This window comes from Saccostrea echinata, unplaced genomic scaffold (genome assembly GCF_033153115.1).
Source record: "Saccostrea echinata isolate AGI-Se365-2 ecotype Australia unplaced genomic scaffold, CSIRO_AGI_Sech_v1 ptg000052l, whole genome shotgun sequence".
In the NCBI taxonomy this organism is placed as follows: Eukaryota; Metazoa; Mollusca; class Bivalvia; order Ostreida; family Ostreidae; genus Saccostrea; species Saccostrea echinata.
The window spans coordinates 14,641,128-14,665,160 of record NW_026889801.1 but is presented as its reverse complement, the minus strand read 5'-3'; the positions used below and the strand labels follow the sequence as shown (position 1 = coordinate 14,665,160).

General features: G+C 31.8%; 1 long non-coding RNA gene across 1 annotated transcript; it reads right to left on the bottom strand.

Annotated features, from left to right (window-relative positions):
• Positions 1-16,718: 16,718 nt before the first annotated feature.
• Positions 16,719-22,716, bottom strand: LOC133204058 (uncharacterized). Its single transcript, XR_009723524.1, has 3 exons — positions 22,662-22,716; positions 21,048-21,115; positions 16,719-16,813 (listed from the first exon to the last, which is right to left on the bottom strand). It is a non-coding gene; the product is annotated as an uncharacterized LOC133204058 (long non-coding RNA).
• Between the last annotated feature and the right edge of the window lie 1,317 nt (positions 22,717-24,033).

Sequence of the window (24,033 nt, the reverse complement as noted above, 5' to 3'; positions counted from 1 at the left end):
TATTCATTAATTTAAAAATGAACATCATAAAAATATTGATCTCTAAGTACATGTGTACATGAACATGATGTGTCATATACATGTAGAACATGTAGAACATGCTTACTAAATAAATTAAAAGGAAAACCCCACTTTTCAGAGCATAGCTGTAATAAAACAAAGAAGTGTGGAAAACCAAATGGAACAGACTGACAGTTAGACTGTGAAGGAGAAAACCTATAGTCCCCTCCAGTTTCACCAACAGGGGACTAATAAAATAAGAAGTTTACACCCCCTCAAAAGTTAAAAGACCCAACTTTTTTTTAATTGAGAATTTTTTTTCTAAATAGTGATAATCTTACATTTGGTGATTAAAACAGAATATAAAATTTAAAACTAGATTCGCATAAAATTATGATGAATAAAGAGTAAAGAAAACATTTTTTTAAACATTAGAAATTTTAATTGATCCTTTTTAGCAAATATTTTTCATCACTTGCATCATTCTTGCTATGGCAGATTAAAATTTGAAGAAAGTAATTATCAAGAATATTAGATGTAAAGGTTGCTGGGGCTTTTTAATGACAATATTGTGTGTAGGAAGTTTTCACATATATACACTGCGCTGTAGAAAGCCTGTCCATTGCTAGAATTCATTCACTATTCGGTGTCGCCTGCAGATCGGCACTGAGGGATCACTTTAGCAAGCATCTGTCTGTGTCTAGCTGTCCGTCTGTCTGTCACACCCTATATCTCAAGAACTGTTAGAGGTATGGATTTGATATTTTGCACATACATTGCTTGGCACTACAGCTTTTGTAAATTATCATGGAGGTACCGACCTTGTGACCTTTGACCTTGACCTTTAAAATAGTTCATAGTGCTGATATACAACATATATTTGACATTTAAGAGGTAAGTCTATGCTATTTAGCATGTATACTATTTGTCATAAGGCAATATAAAAAATATCAGCATTACAATCCACTTGACCTTGACATTTGACCTAATTTGCAAAAAATATCTTGGGCAGTTAATTAAACTTATGAATATTGAATTTTGAGAGGCAGGGTTTAGATAATTAGCATTAAAATATGTTCATGATCTCATGATTATGTACTTTGAAACCGGCTATGATATTCAGTTACCAGACAAACTTTAATATATTCAAATACTATGAAAATAAATCGTGATGGGTATTTCACAATGGATCATGTAGACTAAGAGTTGCAGTAAACACATGGTAAAGATAGACTGAAATCTCTTTTGAATGCTTATTGGAAACATGTTTAGCTCATGAAAAAGTACTTTGAAACTGTATAATATTCTGATACCACACAAACTTATACATGTATTTAAAATACCATAAAAATACATCGGGATCAGTATTCAACAATGGATCGTGAAGACTGACAATGGTTGCAGTAAAGACAGACTGAAATCTTTTGGAGGATTGTTGGAAACAATTAATAAAATGATAAATAGTTATTTCTAAGAAATTCAAATTTAAATGTTTATTTGACATGTCTTTGAGGGTTAAGGAACCATATTTTCTTTGATTGTCAGATTCTATTGCAGTCGTATACTTAATCCATGTATGTCTTTTTTTTTTACAGGCAAATGCATGAACTATCAGTTTATCATACTTTATATATAGTAATTAAGTAAAAAGCTGACCATGCACTCATAGATTTGTTTACACCTGAAATGAAACTACAAAGCAGGTGACACATGTGTTCCTTGAAACATGTACTCTTGTTTAAATATGTTGTCTACATATACACTTAATGTCTTCAGCATATCCCTCTTATCGGTTAAATTTACAAAATTAACTGACATGTCTGCTTTCAACAGATTTTATCTAAAAGTATCTATTGATTTTATTGCAATTATAAATTCATTAAATCTATATGTCCTTTATTTGTCACACATAGTCTTTTAATTAGGGGTGTATTGTTATACCAGTTAATAATACATGTATGGAGATACCTTTCAACTGAAGTTGGTTTCCAGTTAAAAGCAATAAATTATCTTAACTCTTTTTTTTTTATTTGTCAATTTAAAAATTAGAAAAGAATTCAAGTCATCGTAAAGTACACTGTACTTTACAAAATGTAATTTCTTTTTTTTTGTTTTTTTTTTTTTTTTTTTGTTTGTTTGTTTTTGTTTTGAGATATAGAATTTTGTATTAATTATTCTATAAATTATATTTATAAACAAACCTTATTTCATAATGATTGAAAAATGCATTTATTCCTAACAATTTTACAGTGAAAATTTTTATGATTTTTTATATTCTACAGTAGAACACGTAGAACAGAAGTAAAAAAAAGTGATATGCATCAATATATATCATAAAACACAATTAAGTCAAAATATTGTAATGATTAATTTTTTTTTGCATTTCGATACTCATCCCTACTTTTAACTCAATGAATCTTTACTCTAGACTTTGTAATTTTTGAATGAGAAAGCATTTATGAGATTAGATTCAAAGCAAAGCTAGGGGCTGACAACAAAACAAGAGGCCTATGGGCCACAACACTCACCTGAGTCACTTTGGCCCTGCTGTTCTGCAACAGGTTTTCCCCCAATATACATGTATTTCTATGTAAAATTTTGATTGTATTTTGTGGCCCCATCATATATATAGTGGCCATTATTTGTTAAAAAAAAAATGAATCTACGCTACCAGAGGATGCTTCCACATTAATATGATTCATCATGGCTTTGTTGTTCTTGAGAAGAATTAAGCGTTTTAAAGATTTACCCAATATAATCCCTATATTGTGCCCCAGAAAGCTTGCACCTAATTTTCATCTTTTCTAGTCCAATATTTCTTGAGAAGAAGATATTTAAAATTTTTTCCTATATATTTCAGTGTAAAAGTTTGATCCCCTATTGTGCCCCACCCTACCCCCAGGGGACATGTTTTGAACAATTTACAATCTACACTACCTCAGGAAGCTTTCAACTAAATTTTATCTTTACTAGTCCAGTAGTCTTGAGAAGAAGATTTTTAAAGATTTCTTTTCCTATATATTTCAATGTAAAACATCCATTCCCTATTGAGGCCTCACCTTACCCCCAGGGGCCATGTTCTGAACAATTCATCATCTACAATTCCTTAGGCAGCATTTATATAAGTTTCAGCTTTTCTGCCACAGTGGTTCTTAAGAAGGAGATATCTAAAGATTTTTCCTATAAGTAAGTAAGTATTGTGGCCCCATCGTGCCCCCCCCCCCCCCCCCCCCGGTGGCAAGATTTAGAATTTAGAATCTACACTACCTCAGGAAGCTTCCATATAAGTTTCAGCTTGGAAGGGAAATTGGCCCTTCATTTTAACAATTTAGAATCCCCTTTACCCAAGAATGTTTTGTACTTTGCTTAAATTTGGCCAAGTGGTTCTTGAGAAGAAGTTGAAAATGTGAAAAGTTTACAGATGGACGGACAGACATGTGATCAGAAAAGCTCATTTGAGCTTTCATCTCAGGTGAGCTAAAAACTCAAAAAGAGGGAGGGGTGTAAAGTCATACATGCACCTTGTCCTTTAGCTTTCATGAAAATTGAAAATATATGTATTTAAAAAAATCAATGAGAGAAACTACATGTAAAAATTAGTTAAAATTAAATGGTAGTAATCATAATTGTTAGGTTATTAACAATCAAGATAAATGTTTAATTCAATTACCAATAAAGAGATCCAAGTTTAAAGCCATATTTCCAAAGATTGATTCTTTGTCATCAAAACTCCTAAAATCCGTCTTAGTCTTAACTTGCACATCTTCCTTGAATTTTTGACAATCATGATTTTTGTTAATTTTGTCAGTTCAACAGTATTTCCTGACTTTATGGAAGTCTGAAGAAAGTCCTGAGGATTACACTCTACTATTCTTTTTTTTCACACTCCCATGGAATTTATTCTGATTTGTCATATTTGGTTTCTCACAATCCTTAAATCTTTCTAATGTGGCTATACATGCTTCCTTTAAACTTGGTTGATATCATGTGTTCTATAATCCACCACAAGCTGTAGAACAGACGTCCTTCTTCTTACAGGGTTTGTTGCTAAGAAATGTTCATAACTGAAAAGATAAAGTGATTCCCATCTATTAGAATGTTGAAGACCTTTAATGAAATATCAAGATTACAAACACTATTCAAGCTCAAAAGAGGTGGGATGAGTTATCATGGAGGAATAAGCATCCCCTGTCAACTAGTTACACCTGCTGTGAGCTCCTTGTCATAATAGGGTGAATGGATAAATCTGTAGACACTTCAGTATGAAAATAACAGCCTAACAATTTCTGTATGAAAACATCAGTAAACACTTGACTTATCTGTAGACTGTATTTGTTAACAAGGTCATTGTAACAAAAACAGAATTTGCAAAATGTTGGCTATACCTGTATCATCAACTTATTTGCCAATAGCTTGCCTCATTTTAGTTATTGTTTGTACTTGGTACACATGCTCTTGCCCTTTGAATCAAATGGGAGACTTAAACTCCATATGCAGGTGATAATGCTACATAAGTAAGAGAAGTTAATAATAGAAAAATTAAAGTTACGTGTTTATCATAAAGTTTAATTGTTACCTTGCCATTAATGTCTTTAGTAAAATATTCAAATATGAAACAGATGTATAAGCCTCTGTGGTGTCTTCAATTTTGAGTTCAAAGAGATATACATGTGAATGAAAAAAATTAAATATAATGAATAGTGATCAATCTAAGAAAATCTATAAGCAATACAAATCTGTGAAGTGCCTGGCAAAAAACAAGGACCCTCTGGAAATTCCAGAGGTGGGATCAGGTGTCTGGGAGGAGTAAGCATCCTCTGTTAACCGGTCACACCTGAATAAGTTAATGTAGGAATAAAAATGAATAATTACTATCCATTGATAAAGCATCATCAGTATATCATTATACATAATATATCTAGTAATGTACTGTTAGTATGTATAGGACAGGAAATACAAAATATAGTTATTTATAAAACAGTGTATTTTCAACTTCAGGTCATCATATTAAAAAAAATCCTATATTTCCAAACATTGAGGAGGACTGGTGGCTTTCATTTGTTTCATTGTATTTAATCATGTAAATAATGTACCTGACCACAAACATATGGCATGTGGCTTACATGTAATCGTGCTATATTATGCATGCATCAAAATTTAATTCTAATAATTGCTTTGCTTAGTGTTCACGCGGAGTTAATGCAAAGAAATTTGATGCGCAGTAAATTAATTTGAATTAACTTATTTGCATTAAATTCTCCATGTGAATGTGGTTCAAATTTAATTTGTATTAACTTACGTTCAATTCGAATTAAACCCTCCTTGTGAAGACGACATAAAATGTACATATCTCATACTGTACACCCTCAACAAAGTTTCACAACCAGTTAATACATATTCTTTTCAGCTGTCAAAATCACATTCGCATGATTAAAATGAAAGTGAATGTTAAGTTGAAAACCGATCCCGATTAGACTAAAGACAATTAAAGGACTGTTAAGGACCCTCTATACACTAAATCAAAAATGTTTTTAGTCCAAGATAAATAAATTGAATACTTTATTTGCATGTGTTTTCTCACTTAAATAAACAATGTGTAGAGATTTCTGTTCATCAATACTTTAATGTCTTTGAATATTTTTCTTAGGGTGTAATGTACCCTATGCTGAACATGTTGAAATTCAAGAAAGTAAAGTAGATATGATTAGCTCATTATGTATGCCTTTATATAATATGATTTTCTTATTCAATTGTTAAGAATGCTTGCATTAACTAAAATTCAATAACAGACTGCTAGGATTTCAATAGATTTATTAAATTTGATTTAGACCCCAGGGCAAATTAGTCTCTATCTCCATAAAATACCATAAAATCAGAGCTCTTTGGTGTACAGTATATTCAAGTGGAATATAATTTAAAATTGACATAGAGTGTAATTGATTTGTATGTGAAAACTGAAATTAAAATAATCATGGAGGGTAAAAAATTGGGAGGGGGTTACAATCTTTCAGATTTCTTCTAATTCCATCAAAAAATATATACAGAGAGCTTAATTTATGCAATCTAAGTAATACACAGATGATAACATTTCTTGTTCATTTGAAATTACATATAATATTCTTGGCACACAGACTTGTTCACTATCAACAACATGTTTACCTTTTAAATGAAATTTTAATAATCTGGTTAAAGTGGTAACAGATACTCTTTATTAACAAACTTCTCTTAACATAATTGATCACTCAGGTTTACAGGGTCTGCCAGTCAATCGATATCAAACATTAATTAATAATGATTCCCTCTAAAAGATTATGAGGCCCCTTATATTTTTTGTTGCTATTGTCTTGTCTTTTATTGTCTTGTTTAGTATTTTTAATACACTTACAAACAACTTGTTCCTTAACACTAAATAATGATTTAAGTTGACTTTGGTCTGAGTAATTACTGTGCTTTTCCAGTCACTGCACTTAAAAATACTAAATGCATCTGCTGTAAGTTTTACTCGCATTAAGGTGTTGATTATATACTGTAGAAGCACAAATTTTCGTGGGGATAAAATTTTGTTATTTGTTATCTGAGAAGGTTTTGTGGGCATTAAATTTTGTTGTTACGAATGTAACCCTACTCATTATACTGAAATGTAAAATTTCATGTGGGATTTAATTTCGTTGAATAGATAATGTTAACAATTATGGTTAACAATGAACAACTGTCGAAATAAAGGAATGTTTCTGCTTTAAAAGCATATACATGTATTGTATATATATATACATGTATATATATAAAATGTAGCTTCTCTGGCCTTTCTATTGATAATGTAAATAAGTGAGCAGAGTCATCTAGTGTGATTACATTTTTTATTACTTTGAGGGGAAAAATCATAAAACCTGTTGAAATTTTTGATTTTTTTATTCTACCGGTAATTGCTAATTGATCCAGTTTTACATAATGCCAATGTTAGCTTCACTAATTTATGCATAATTAATCCCATATTCAAAAAAAAAAAACAAAAATGACTTTTCCCTGCATTTTCCAGTGCCTCATGTTAGAGTGGGAGTGAGTTAAAAAACTGCAAGATTTCAAACAGCTGCAAATCTCTGTTATTTATGTCTCTATGATGTACACCCTTGATGACAGAAAACTTTTGAAGGATTTATAAATATTTGTAAATGTTCAATCATAATTCCATATAACATACTTGTATTCTCTGCATTTGGAAAATCTTAATTTTCATTTATTTATTTTTTTAAATCCCTGAATGGAAGTAAATGTCTTCATTTTGAATTTCAGTGGTTGCATTATACCCCAATAAATACATGTATAAGTGTGTATCCCTCCTTCTTTGTTTTTTTTTTTTTGTTTTGTTTTTTTTTTGTTTTTTTTTTTTTTGTTTTTTTTTTTTTTTTGTTTGTTTGTTTTTTTATTTTTGCTGAAAATAAAAGTGTGCACACAATAAAAGAGAATTTATAGTAGTTCGTATTTGTTTAATATATTAATACATTACATGGTATACTCCAATGACAACAATGGCCAATGGTGTAGTATTAATTATCTGTCCTGTTTATTATATATGGAAAATAGCTAAATAATGAAAATTATTGGTATGACTGTCAGTTGCAAACATCTTTTTTTAAATATCCAATTTAAATAATTTTATTTTACTCTTTATCTGGACTACATGTATCACTGGTGAAGTTCGATCTTTGTCTTTTAAACTGAACCTTTAATTTTTTTATACTGGCACAATTAACTGATAACATACAGACTTAATTTTAAATTTATTGATCCTCCCAAATATTTGCCGGTCTTGGGCCAACAGACTGTCATTAAGGTAAATAAATATTACATGTAAAACACTGATTCATGACTGTAGTATGAAACAATGCAGGAAAACATATACAGATCATGCTGATACACAAACACATTATCATGAACATGAACTCAGATCATTAGAATTTCAGGTAGTGTTTGTTTTTTTCCTGACATGTAGCTTAAATTAATTTTCACTATTAAATGAATATTATATAATTGCATTCATACCATAAACTTCTCCCTGCTGTGTTCTGGGAATCCATGAACATTGATAATTTTCTGATCCGAAATCAATGAATCTACCTGAAATGTATTATAATAATAACATCAGTTTTAAAACATGAATTCCAGGATGATAAATAAATAGGAAAATATTCTTTAATGACTGTAACTTAGTAGAAGTCGCATCATTTTCATGAATCATCACAGTCAGGGACCTATATACTAGTATATAGGTCCCTGTCACAGCTATCTTTACATATTCTCTCAAAATTGTCCCAATGCAATAATGAGTGCATGTCAATAAAATGACAAGTATCAATCTTTAAATTCTCATACTTTGAAATCTTTGTACATTAAAATTAGGGCATGTCACTGTCTAAATGCACAGCATGTCTTTGACATAAATATCAACTTATATTATAAGCTGCACTATATCTTCAGTTTGTCAGGGCTAGAAGATCACGTTGAAGCAGGGACCTATGCATGCTTAACAATTATATCATTATGTCCCTGGGAGAAGTAAACAGTTGCCCCCCCCCCCTCCCCTTTCATAATTTAAATGTGCAGAAATTATTTCTAATATTCACGCCTCAGAGGTACATGTGTTTTTTTAGTTGACAGCTTAATGTGTACACAATATTAACAATGATTTTTGCAACCCACGTACCTATACACTGTATAACCCAGGCAGACTGAACGTTTCCCCTGCCCATAACACATGGCGTGACCGACTCTACTTTCGTTTTTAATACGAAACCTTCGAACTTGACATGACACATAAACAAGATGCGAAACGCAAGAAAACATTTAAAATTTTTGACAATATATTTTGCTACACATTGCAAAAGATCAACGTTGATTCAATAAAATTGAAATATTAGATGCAGAAATAGTTTCTCTCCGCGAGTACAACAAATGCCAATACGGAACGTGTTTATTTTCCCAGAGACATACATGTAGATATAGAAAAAAAATTCTTTATGTTTTCACTAACATTAATAATAATAACTTTTAGTATATTGGTTAAAACCATTTATACTGCAATCATGCAACGATGCACATTGTAACTATACAGCATATACATGTATACATACCGTAGGAAAAATATTGAGTAGACAATAATGCCGTAATGTCATAATGGACACATATCTTTACTCATTAATTCATAGGCCATATTTAATACATAAAATTTTTCATTTATTTATTTACAGATTTTTTACTTACCTTTTACAAAGTTTACTTCGTCCTCATGTACATGACTAAGTGTGAAACGGGTACTGTATTATGATGTCATTTACGACGTCATTTGATGTAACGAGCATGCGCACTCGCAATGTGTGTAAGTCTCGCCGAGAAGAAAAAATGATGGATCCGTGGTCATCTTATACACACCCATTACACAGATCTCATGCATCCGGTCAAATTAACACTTCATTTTTTTGAAATGGGATGCATCCTAGGACATTTTCCAGTTGATTTATGATAAAATCCAACTGAACACCACCATTTCGTGTTCATTTGGATTTTTCCGTGTTCATTTAAACGTGTGCCGTCTAAAGCACGTGTCCAATTGACAGGGTTTACAAACACACACATACACACACACACAGATATATATATATATATATATATATATATATATATATATATATATATATATATATATATATATAAACCTTATTCAGTTGTTTGAAGTTAGGAATATATTTCTTCGAAGGAAACATGTATTTTGATAACGATAAAACAATTAAAATAAATTATGTCTTTTTTTTTAGCAATGAAATATATATTGGTGTTGGTGTAGGGGTTTCTGCCTTGATGGTGTGTGTTTTCATCACTTTATTGATATTATGTAAAAGAAAAAAAGGGGCAGCAACGCATTGTAAGTGAAGGTTTTTTGTATACATTTTATCATACTATTAGTAGATTGTTTTCAGGGCTTCATAAACCATTTGGTTGATAAAATATATGATGGAATAAAGAAATTATGGGAAATTGAAATCAGTGTGAAAATTCCTCTCAAACTAAGAGTTTCAGTGTAGTTACTAAGATTGAAAGACCTCAAAATTTAAGGTCCACTATCCCTCTCTTCATTTGTGTAAGATTCTGCATTAATTACAGTGACACCCCCCCCCCCCCCCGAAGAAAAAATCCACATTATAAAAAGAACTAGATGAAATCCTGTGCAAACGCGGCAAGTTGAATTTTTACCAATTCTGATGGAACAATTCTAATGTATAGGCTTGTATTCAAAATAAAATACTGTATGCAAAAACCCCACTGAACATTTTTATTATGAAATGATAAGGAATCTCCTAAACTTTATCTTTTTTAACAATACCTTATATCGTATGTTATGTTATGTAATTTTTTCCTGCAATATCTCTCTCTCCTTTTTTGAGGGAAAGTTTAGACAAAAAATGCCTTTAACAAATTTTTAAAAAAAAAATAGTCACCTCTGATGTTTAACAGGTCCATGTTTGCTCCGGATTTGTATTGTTTGAATGGACTTTTGAGCTTGAATACTGTTGGTTTACTCCATATACATGTGTATTTCATTTATCAGAGAATTATCTTTCTTATCCGAAGGCCAGTGAACATGAATAAGCTTGTGACAGTTTAATAGATTTATCTCAGACTTAAACAAGTCACAACATTATATCTATCATAGTTTACAACTTGATGACTTGAAGACAGTAGTAAATATTACGGTCATGAAAAAATGTCAGTTGACTTGATCGATGAAATTTTTTCTATCACAATTCCAAGCATTTGTTAATATATCTGCATTACCTATGGTGATGAGTGAATATAAAGGAATAATATTCCCATATCAGTAATTGTTGCGTTTACTCTCATTAAGGGAAAAAAATCAATTAATCGTGACGTCCTCATAGTTCTGCTGTATATTGACCCTATCATACATAATTAACGTTTATGTTTAGATGAAGACCCTAAATTACTAAATTGACGACCGGAAAGGCGTATACTATGTATGGAATCATGCTTTTCACAAATGTTCTGATTAATGTGCAACACAGAGTATCAAAATACTTAATTTTGTATCTTGATTGTCCCAGAAGTAAACAAGTTATGTACCATATGAAATTCTTTCAGGTCGCTGACATTTTTGATGACCTTTATATATGTTACAGTAAATATGTGTAATCAGGAATTTCATGTATTTCCTGAATTTCAGGAAATACATGAAATTCCTATTCTGCTTAGGAAATACATGTATTTACTGTTTTCAATCAGGAAATACTCGTATTTAAATTTTTCAATTTTTTTTTTACAAGTATTTACTGACTGTGTTATGGTGATATCATTTAAAATATGAATAAAAAAATATCAACAGATGCATAGTATATCAGTTAGCATATCATGTAAATAAATTATATTTGAATGAAATAAACCTTTTTAAATAAAAATGCATTATTTTTGAAAATAAAAAAAAGAAAACATAATGATACACTGCTTTCATTTTTTGGAATGAGTTGTCTATATCACAACATAATTTAACCAAGTTATTTTTTTTTAGGTCACCTGAGTCACTCAGGTGACCTATTGCTACATGTATCTGTTTTCGTCTGTCGTCGTGCGGGTGTGCGTCGTGCGTAAACTTTTCACATTTCAGACTTCTTCTGAAGAACCACTGGGCCAATTTTTCCCAAACTTGCCACAAACTATCTTTGGGTGAAGATTATTCAAGTTTGTTCAAATGAAGGGCCACGCCTTCTTCCAAGGGGAGATAATTAAGAATTAGTGAAAAATTAATGGTATCTTTTAAAAATCTTCTTCTCAAGAACCACTGGACCAGGTAAGATGAAACTTATATGGAAACATCCTCAGGTAGTGTTGATTCAAGTTTGTTCAAATCATGACCCCAGGGGGTAGGGTGGGGCCACAATGGATGATCGAAGTTTATATAGAAATATATAGGAAAAATCTTTAAAAATCTTCTTCTCAAGAACATTAAAGCCATGATAAGTCATATTTATATGAAAGCATCCTCAGGTAGTGTAGATTCAAGTTTGTTCAAATCCTGACCCCCGGGTGTAGGGTGGGGCCACAATGGATGATCAAAGTCTTACATAGAAATATATAGGAAAAATCTTTTAAAATCATCTCAAGAACAGCAAAGCCATGATTGGTCATATTTATATGGAAGCATCCTCAGGTAGTGTAGATTCAAGTTTGTACTGTAACATATATATATTACGGTAATAAGTTTGTACACAGTGATCCATTTAATTTGCATATATTATGCTTTTGACAAAGTATTCCAAGAAATAAACAGTTCTATGGTATACCTATTCATATTTTGTTCATTGAATATAAAATAAATGTCAGTAAATTATTGTAGTGCTACATGGAATATCAGTATCATCTGTGTATCTACATGTTTTGAAAAAAGGTTGTAACATTTCTAAACACCTATAAGTATAATTATTGTTTTCTTCATATTCTCGTAGTGTTGTCCCTGTATGAGATCACAAGAACAACAACAGCACCAGCGAAAGCCTATGGAAATGAAGAAAATACTGCCAAAAACGTTCAAGGAAAAAAAAGAAGAAGAATCTAGTAGGCTAAAGTAGCCTTTCCACCGTATTTGGTGTTTCCATATCATTTTAGGTGGAAAAAAGGAGAAAAGTAAAAGAACTAAATAAAACATAATCAGATGCATCTGCCCTACTATATGTAGCTATAGGATTTAAGGTCGAAATGTTTATTAGACAATGTATTGGCGCATAATAAAAAAAAATTCTATAAAGTTGGAGTTGTTTTATGTTTTGAATGAATTAAGTTAATCAGTTTAAATCTTACGAAATAGATTAGTCAAACTAAGAGCCTATGAAATAGATTAGAACTGCAGTGGGGAGACCATATGTAAATATGGCGAAAATCGGTTTCGGGTGGACTGAATATACTAAAATAAATAACTATGACAAATAAGCATATGTGTGGGTTGAAAATTAAATGAAACAAGCAAAAAAATAAATTCAAAACGTATTTAGGAAGAAAAAAGTGTCAATGAGAGCCCATGCCAAGAAAAGGTACACATTCTAGATTTAGTAGATTTAGAGCGAACTAAATAAAAGCGGAATTGGCGTTAATCTGTGGTTTTTCTCCAGAGAGAAGTGCGCAAGGCAATTAATTTCAGCAGTTTTGAGGAAGGGATTTTAAGTTTTACTGGTTTTAAAATATAACTAGAATACTTATTATTTATAATTAGAAGCTTTCGCATCTTATGCAAACTTACTCAGGAAGTTAAAATTCAATTTTGTTCATATTATTGTCGCAGGATTTGCAAGCGTGCTCATGTACATATTCTACTTCAAATTGTAGGGAAAATGTTTGAAAACATTTCAAGAACGGCATACATATGTAGGTCCTCAGTATAAATCATTTTATTATTTCAATGGAATAGATCAACAAAAAAGTATTTTGAAATTGATAGTCTTGGTCATGGTTTTACTAGAGTAATACATTTGTAATAGTTCAATATAGTTTTGACAATTTTTCAATCCCCTATATTGTTGTATACATATTAATATGTCATTAATTTAAAATGCATGATCTACATCGACTATGGATGATTATGATGTAAGATCAACTGTCAACAAATTGACCAGTCAATCAATATTAAAAAAAAACAATATTTCAATCAATCAAAACAACAAACAAAATTTGAATCAATGTTTTCAACAAACATTTTCATAATCAAAGAATGTTTCAATCACTGAATATAACAGTTGACTACTGTATGAATCTTTTTAATTACTCAATGTCCTCTCATCAATGTGTCAAAAAAAAATAAGCTTAATTATTGGACACGGGCCTGGAAGAAAAACATAATCAAAGGCAGGTTCAAGCATATTCAACAAGTTGCTGATAATAGATCTGCAAGTTATATATAGCCATGACGCTTTGATATGGATAAGAAAAGGTTTTCCATGGCTTGCACGTTTCTGACAATATGAATCTAAAACAAACATACAACGAAAAAAACAATAATAAAATTTTAAAAACATAAATAAAATGGATACATATGACAATGTAGAGGTTATGAGGGGTGAGTTGAATTTTCTGTTGAGATGAATTCCAGAAAGGACTGGCGATTGGCGCGCGCGTAATATACCTGAATGTACATTCATAAGGGGTAGTGTCAAAAATGGGTTATAATGTAAAGGGTAATGTCAAAAGATGGTAATGATAAGATTGTAAACGTTATGCCTCTTCAGCTATGTACAGATATTTGATCTACTCATTTCCATAACAGGAAAACTTGTATTAAGTCTGATTAATATACACGCATACTCAGTACAGAATCAAATGAATTCAACAATGGACAGGAGTTAATCAGTTTTTCACAAGTGGAAACTAAATTGAGAGTAGTTCAAATCAGGCTGAATTTGGGCAGGGTAAAGTTATCTATTACCCGGTAATTAAAAAAACTAACCCACGCAGACCAGGAAAAAACCGTCTTTGAGTTCGTTTACTTTGAAAAAAACATGCGTGTTCTTGTACTCATGAGACTTTTGTGAAATTTCAAAGAACTTGAGTCTCGTGATTAAACGGAGGCATATTTTCCATTAACATTTGTTTTAATTACAATGTATTATAGTATTCATAGAGTTTTTCATTCCCAAAGTTATGCACATACGGTGGACGCATTGGCTCTGTGGTTACCTGGCAAAGTGACAGGTCTATGTCGTCTTTCTTCTCAGTTTTCAAGATAACAGAGAAAGTTTTCTCTAATTTGTTCATATTGATGACAACTTTTCCAATTCCGCTGAATACATTATTGTCATGCAAAACCTGGTAATTCTGTTCATTAATGTTCAGTCCTTCTACAGTTGCTGGACATTGTGACTTCTTTTTCTGTGAATTGTTTGAAATTGAAGACGTTTTTCCGCAGCTGTTTTTGATAACATACATAAGTGCCATTGCAAAGGTTGCAATTGAAAATCCTGCATTCATGGCCAACCAAATGTTCTCTTGTTTTTTCTGCTCACTTATTGTAGATTTCATATCCTTGTCATCTCCATCCTCATTCTGAAAATCAATGTTTGGCCTAATTTTCTTTTGCCCTTGGAATTCTGAAGCATGAGAAAAAACAAGATTACTTTTCTTTTCGATTGATGATGGAAAAAAAAACTTGAAACGTGTCCAAAATTTGAAATTCATTTTACATTATCAGAGGCTTGATAAATAATAGCATTGGTTTTAAAATGATGAGAAGGAATTAATCGAGACACATCTTCATGATCTCTTACCTTCCATTTCTCAATTTTTAAAAAAAAATCTTACGGAACTATTTTTTTGTGTGTGAAGAAAAGTGAGTTAGAGCATTTTGGGTGTTTTTATGTGCATGCACTTCGTATACAAATAGATAGTTACGAAAGCAAATTTTTTTTTAACATATATTTTTAAAAAAATAACATTGATATAAGTCTTATTTTACAGAAGCCAAAATGATGAAGTTAGTAGATATGGGGAGGGGCTTTCCAGATTTTTAAAATTATATCCTTTTTTTTTTCTTTCTGGTGATACAAAGTATGGAAATCAATATAACAGTGTCTCATGAGAAATCAACAGTACTGTAGAAATAACAGATTTCAAAAACATGCCAATATGCTTGGAAGATTTATTTACGGAACAACTGTCAAATTTTTTGGTTTCATGATGTGATCAATCGATTGGCTTGCGTGATAATTTGCATAAACGCCGAAGGCGTTTCTGCATAAAATTATCATGCAAGCCAATCGATTGATCATCGTTATGAAACAAAAAAATCTGACAGTTATTCCTTATATTTACATGCTCTTGATTCTGCAAATTCACGTGCTACAAGCCCCGCTTCTGTCTCTATTTGTCCCGCCCCGCACGTGATTTTTTTTCACCACGATTATCGATGAACCAGTAGATTTATGTAGAAATGAAGTATTTTTACTATTTGAAATTTTATCTCGGACAAGACATTGTAAATGTAAATATTGATTTTTAAATTCTTCCGTTTCTCCATTTGTATATCAACATTTCCATATTCAATACATTTCTTTAAATGATTAAATTGTCTTACTCCTTCTTAAAAGTTGGAAAAAAATCTTCATTGATATTGGATGAAGGAAAAATAAATTCTGTTAGTTGATAATTCGTCATCGATATACATGTATCATTATGTGGAGCCAAAGGACGCGGCAAGGGACTTTTTCTTTTTTGTGAATGTTTTGAATAAGTTTTTCTTCATAAGAGTACAAAATTAAGTCTGCTTTGACTTGGGAACAATTAGTTACCATGGGAATTCTATCAGATTAAATTGTTGGAAGACATTGTCTCCAAAGACTATAAAATTTGTCACCAAAGACTACATATAAATTTTTAATGACAAATTCACACATCATTTTATATTAATTTCAGAGTACTTGTGTTCAGAATCAGAAAAACTTTAACAAAGCGTTAATTAAATTGAATTCGCAAGCTCTATTCTATTGAAGAATCACTTTTGATGACGTCAATAAACCATGTCAAAATATTTTAAAAATACTTAAAAAGAGGCAGCGCAAACAAAATCCGTAAACATTTTTATTATGATGGTGCTTGTCTTTTCTTTAATCGTTGAATTGTACTTCCTCACCTGTAGTTGGGATGGGACAACCATACGAAACATCACACAGGGCCTCTACACACTCTGTACATTTAACACATCGATCCCCATAACTTCCGGCGTTACAGCGCTGTGTACAATTTATACCAAAGTATCCAGGTAGACACCCTTGTAAAATGATGAGAAAAATGAATGTGCAAAAATTCCCTTGTTTCCCATCCCGATAAATTTATTTTTATACAGATTAAGAAGGCTGGGTGGGAGCAACATGCACAGATTAGAAGTGTGTGTGTGTGTGGGGGGGGGGGGGGGGGGTTCGGAGGGGGGTCGAGAAATGCGGATCACTGTTAAGTTTGTAGGACATGTATACATTGCTTGTCAAGAAATTTCTGGGTTGGTTTTCTCTTTGGACTTTGATGGTTCCCTCCAGGAAATAATTCCTGGATCCGCGCTGAGCAAAGTACCAAAACGATCCTCCTTAAAACATGAAAAATAGTTTATCTAAATTGCCACAAGGACTATTACTTAGTAAGGAAAATTCAAAGATGTTCCAGCTATAATATTTCCCATATTATTAAAGCGTTCTTTTTCAGGAGAGTAAATAATCTAAAAAAAAAAACGGCCATGCAAAACCAGAACTTTCAAAACAATTCCATAAAATAACTGTAAAACATAGAACAAGATCGATAGTAGATTTCCTTTTACGGAATTTTATAGGTGCCTTTTCTTGTTGTATATTGTCTGGTTCAAAGAACTCTTTTCTGATCATCTGTCGGACGTCGTCAATCTAGCTGTCCTTGAGTGCATCTTTTAACTTTTCACTTTATGGACTTATCCAGAACTACTCGACCAAATTCAACCAAACTTTCCATAAAGTATTACTGCATAAAATAGAATTCAAATTTCTTCTTTTTTTTCGTGCAAAACGTATAGCGTTTCGAGTAAAACGTGCAGCATTTCGTGTAATTCTCAAAACGTTTTGCGCAAATCGTACAGCGAGCGTGCTAGAAGCGTGTGAAAAACGTGTGACTTTCGTGCAAGAACCCGTGTGAGAAACATGCCACTTTCGGGGTGATTTAAGTCCGATATATTTAGTGAGTAAAAATTCAAATTTTGAAACTGAAAAATAAACTTGCCATAGTAGACACATCATGTAAATTATACATTACAACGCCGAGATCGAACACAGGGTAAAAAATTAAGATTACAATTCTGTCTGAGTCGCATAATTTACGTTCGCGACCTGAACCTCATAATATTGATTCCGGATGTTACTGTAAGTTGGTTCCAGCCATGGCTTCAATCTTTAAATCGTGGTATCTTTTAATTAACTGTCAGTTTTTATTCTACATTGAACATTGGAAGTATTGTTTTTCTTGAGGTTTTAGCATGGCTCAGCGGCATGTCATTTTCATGTGGCGCAATGTTCTTTTAATACGCATTCATGCTTTTTTGTACAGCCTTTCAATGGCTAAATAGCCAAATAAATGTGGTGAAATACGCTTTCTGATACATGTTCCAAAACAAAATTTTGTTCATCTAATGCATACAAATCAAGTCTCTTTGTTTATTTGGCGCATGCCAAGAGTGATTTATTCGCTTGAATGCATGCATACCTAGTATTTAAGGTGTTTAAAGCTGAACACAACTCGTTAAGGACACTGTCCGCCATATTTCTCTTTCATCGGCACTATCCTAAAAACACTTATATAAGCCGTAGACGTCTTAACAGTTCAAGGCATTTCGCTGTAAAGGTCTCACCTGAGAAGACGTACATATTACATTGCTGTAATACCCGGTCGAGATGAAATTATCGAATTTTACGCCAGGAGAAAAGTAACATCAAATATATACAAGTCAATGCACATTTATAAACAGAAAATGACAGTCACGGTAGCTCGATCAGTCAGTAGAGCGCTGGCTCCGTGATTGGAGGGTTGTGTATTCGAATCACGGCTACGACTGACGTAAGTCGATAAAAAATAAGTCGCAACAGTTCCTTCGCTATGCGCTCGGCACTTTGAAGTGAAAGTTGCAGACGAGATCTTAAAAACTGAGGCCCCGTGTCACGGTAGGCGTATGCAAGATAAAGAACCCTTGCTGCTCGATGGCCCTGAGACCCGAGTGAAGGTCTAAATTTGAAGCCCTTCACCGGTATATGATGACGTCTCTATATGAGTGACAAATTCGTGAACTGGACGTAAAACAATATATAATCAAATCAAATCAATCATCTTCTGCACTTAAAACAAGGAATCAAAGACCATGATAGGAACACTACACGTCGGTCACGAGTTTCAAGTGTGCAACCGGCTGTAACGAAATCGTAGGGTTTGTATACCTGTGTGACGGTGCCTATTTACATGTATGAGTAGTGTTCAGCTTTTACCTTGGTTGGTATACAGGTAAAGATGATAGTTGTAAGATAAACTATAGACGGAGATTACAAAAGCCTAATTAAAATTTAAGAAGCACAGCGTCAAAGATAAATTTATTACGTAAATTTTTATTCTATAATTTGATAAAGTAAAGAAAAAAGTAATGGTTTGTATTTACAGATATGCATTCTCTGATTAAATGATATCACAAGTGTTGCAACCATGTTTTGTAGATACAGGTAAGCTGCAATAATGTAGCCCCTCCTTTTTTTTAATCTCAGCCCCTCCCTCAAATTTAATTTTAAAAAAGCACCACATATCAATATTCAACTGCCAACTATTCTTTTAAACACAAACTTTGAGCCATCCGAGTCACTTATATCATCTTTAAATCTGTTTTTGTTTTCTTCTTTACCTCTAAATAAAAAAAACTACAATTTTTCAATACCACTGGCAATGTCGAGTCAAATTTGTTGAACTCCAAATTGTCTAAATTGTGATTGTAAGCGTGTTACGTAGATTTTCAAACTTCTACAATGTTACTGCGTCTATATCATACTAGGGTCATTCAATAAGTAATGCAACCTACAGATCAACATAATAAATGTAGACGTATTAAATTTTATTTTTTTAATAGTTGAAAAGTTCTATTAAAGAACTCCTAATCACAAAAACTCCATGCTTTTTCCTATTATTGTCGAAAAGGAATTAAATTTTAAAGTAAGCATGGACACTACACTAAGCTGAAAACAGTTTTAAAATGATCTTTGCCAAGAAGGTGAAAATGAGGGTGTATGTGAAAACTACGCTTCATTACATAATAGCTGAATAACTCATATTAAAGGTATGATTTTTATATTTAGAAAGACTAGTATTTTACGCTGTATAGATCTCAGATGGATTCGGAAATTCAAAAGTAAAAAAAACAAATACAAGTAAAAGATCGCAGCCAAACTGATCGATCAAAATCTTTAGGGACACCAAAAAATATCGATGCTGTGAGCAACATGATATCTGAAAATGCCAAATTTCAATTGATAGACTTTGCAAATACACGAAGCATTTCATCAACATAACAGTTTATAGAGTTCTGACAAATGAAATAAATCTAACAATAATTCTATCAGATGGGTACCTTGTTTCTTTACAAATGCCTAAGAAAACACACACAATAAATGTGCCAATGGTCTTTTCAAAAACAAACATTTTTACAAAAAAGAAGATTTGTTAAATTTGAGAGATGGATGACGAAACGCGGGTGTGCTTTTTATAGCCGAAAGGGAAGATCAAGAATCAGATGTGGAATCAAGGAAAAAAAAACTTCTTCCTGTTATTACAAAGAGAAGCAAAGCTCTAAATATGTTTTATGAATTTTCTTTTTATTCAGAAGATCCAGTAAAACATGTACATACAACTAAAGGAAGGACTATCAATGGTAACTTTTATGTTTAAATTTCACTCAGGAATGTTAAGCAGATTTCCTGCAAAGCAAGCCCAAATACTGGTCCCCGGAGTATTTTTTTTGGCATGTGAAAACGCTGCTGCAAATAAGCATAGAGAAATAAATAAAATTTTGAAGAAAGGAAAGTAAAACTTTACAGAGCTTGGACATCGATCCCTTATATTCGCTAGACATTAGCTATTGTGAGATCTTTTTCTTCCAAGGACACTTGAAGGCAATAAAAGGAAGATTTTACAATTTCAGGAATATCATGGAAAGTTTTTTTCATCAGTGTCTTCAGGGCATCCCTAAAGATGAGTATGCCGAGGTTTTCTGGTCATGGGTATAAAGAATTTAGACATGTGCAAATGTTATCAAAGACCATGCTTTGAGGGATTGAAAGTATTAAGAATCTGCTTAATATGCTTTTCCTATTTTTAGATGAACTTTTGCATTATTTATTGAACGACCCTCGTATATAAACCAATTATTGCCAAAGGATATTGTATGCAAAGTAAAGCGTATTAATCCGTAAAAACGCCCAATTAGTTGTTCAATAATTAGGCTTAATATAAAGATTTACTCGTGTCACATTCTTTCGTTGTCTCGTTCCATTTATAACCGACACAACAGTCATATTCTCCATCTTTCCTGAAAATAAGAAATGAAGTTTTTATTTTAATTTAGATATGATTTTCTCCTTCGTGTAAAGAAACAATTTAAATAGGTTCCTATTTATATAATCACCTTGTATTATATTCAACACACCGCAGAAAAAAAAAATTCGTAACAACATGAATTATACTTGTGGTTAATGAAATACATCTACTTGCATAATTTTTAAGAAAGATTGCTGGCTGTTAGAAAATTATATCCAAAACTTTGGCAATGTCTATTATAGAGAATAATGTAAAAGCAACAATCAGGATGTTAAGATTTTATGCGCTAAAAAGCAATAAATCAATAAGTATTAAAATTATTTTAAGAGGATTTTACTTAACAATGAATTTCCCTTAGTGTAGATAATCTAAAATACTTTAATATAAAATTATTTATACAAATGCTGAAGCACATTTCTTGACGTAACTTCTATTTATAAAAATGAAATTATAATTATACAATATGTGGAATTCATATTATATCATTAAGATTATATTTCAGAAAATGCAGCCCATAATTGATTTCAGGAATGTTTGAAATATAACAATATTAAATGACATAATAAATAAAAGTGGAGATAACGAACGGTGATCGGTCTCGTAAAATCTACAAAAACAATATAAATTTGTGAACAGTGCATAAAAACACGGACCCCTGGACAGATGCGTAGGAGGAATTGACAGAAACATGCATGGATAATAATCATTAATTGAGACTATAGCTTAACAAACGCGATAACTTATATCCGAAGTTTTAGAAAGTCAAAGCCCAGTCTAAATTAATTAAAGAAACAAAGGCACTGAAGATGACCGAAGGGAAATTACAATTTAAGTATGATTATGCGAAAACGCCTGATATTCATAAGTAGCTTACAAATTTTTCAAAATATTTGATTGAACGTAATGCATCAATGGGAAGTCCACTAGTATGTGAATATAAATTTTATCAAAATCATAAATCCATATCATTTTTGTGAAGTTTCAAATAATGTTAACAACATCCATCTTTATATATAACATTTAGAATTTGTATAATTTCAATATTTCTAGAATCATTTTCTACATTGTAAGATTGAAGTGTAGACTTAAAAAGAATTGCACAAAATATCCATGCCTTTCTTGAGCGTAAGATTTAACTTAAAATACGTAATACGCCTAAAGTTAATAATACTTAACAACAATGATGTTTGTACATCGGTATGAAAGGATGCTTCAGCAATTCGATATTGCACTCTAGCTTTATTTAACAGAAAATACAGTTTTCAATTTTTCATGTTGCTATATATCGGTCTCGCAAAAACATTCAGAGAAAATTCCTTTGTTTTTCTGTTGTTCCTAGTTCCTGTCCCTTCTTACATGTACAAGCACTTATTTCTCTACAAACGTTTATACCCATAGTATAATGGGTAAATTTTCATTCTAGGAAAAAGTACCCGTATCTCTTTTTCGGTAGGTACCTATATATACATTTCTTTGATTCAATAAATTGCAAAAAAGTATATATTATAAAGCGCTGTATTTTTCTAGGTCAAACTTACCTTAAACATCGTGGTGCCCAAATAACTCCAATAAAACCGAGGCATAGTGCGGCAAATACAATGTTTCTTTTAGCAACAAACATTCTCCTCTTGAGAATTTGTAATTATAATAGATCAAGATACTTTAAATTCTGTTTCAAAAAATTATTGAATAATAAGTTTGTACAAGTAAAAATTGTTCATGTGTACAATATTCGTCAATTCATTTAAGTTACTAAGAATGTACTGCTTACGATCAACACATATTAAATTGATATATGATGCTCAATTATGAAAGTGTATGAAATAAACATTTTCCTGAGTTCCAGGAAAATAATTGAAATCACTTTGCTATGTCACGTTTTAGTCAATTTAAGCAGCCGCCATCAAAACCACATAAATTATTATAGAACAGGAATAGGAACTAGAAACTCAATGCGACCAATGAGAGGTCTTCCGTCCGATTTTGAAAATAAAAACGTAAAATCAAGCTGAAAAGACGATAAAAGAAATTTAGCAACCTGGAGATTTAACCCTGGTCGTCAGCGTGAAAATCCAACGTGCTAACCATTAACCATCACTTTTTTGCATCACTTCCTGTCACGACCGGAAGTAACGGCGATACAAAATTTTCTCGCGATTCAAATAAACTGATGACTGACTATAAGACCTAAAAGTTTTAGACTTCAGTCGTTTACTGTTGCCGAGCAATACTGTGAGAACAAATTCTAATTTTGAGGACAGGTAAAGAAGCGACCGGAAGTGAATTTTATACAAAAAAAATCTCTGACGTTTCTCTAGACATTTGCAGTATCTACAAAATGCATAAAAACATTTTAAGTACTTTATTGATAAGCAATATTTAGAAGAAAGTTAAATATTGAAATAACGTAGCTTATCACCTAAAACCGGAAGTAGATGTTTTTGATTCCGGTGGAGTCTAACATATTTCAAATTAGCGGAAGAGATGTAATAAAGTGATGCAAACTTTAATTTAAAAAAGAAAAGTCAAATTTTTTTAATTTTATTTCTTTGATCACTTCCTGAGACGACCGGAAGTTACGACTGAGGCATTTAATTAAAATGGTTTTGCCTACTCCTCAAGGTCTGTTACTCATAAAAATTTGGTGTTTCAATCTTTTACCTGTTTTAGAGATCTTGCTCAGACAATTTCTCATTTTGAGGACAGAAAAACACGCAACCGGAAGTGAATTTTTGAAAGATATTTGAGGTTACTCTAGACATTTGCAGTCTCAATAACATATTTAAAATTCATTTCAAATACATCATCTATAAAGAATATTTATGAGAAAGTAAAATACTCAGATAAATTATGTAGTTCTTTCTCTTATAACCGGAAGTTGACGTTTTTGTTTCCGGTGGGACCAACATC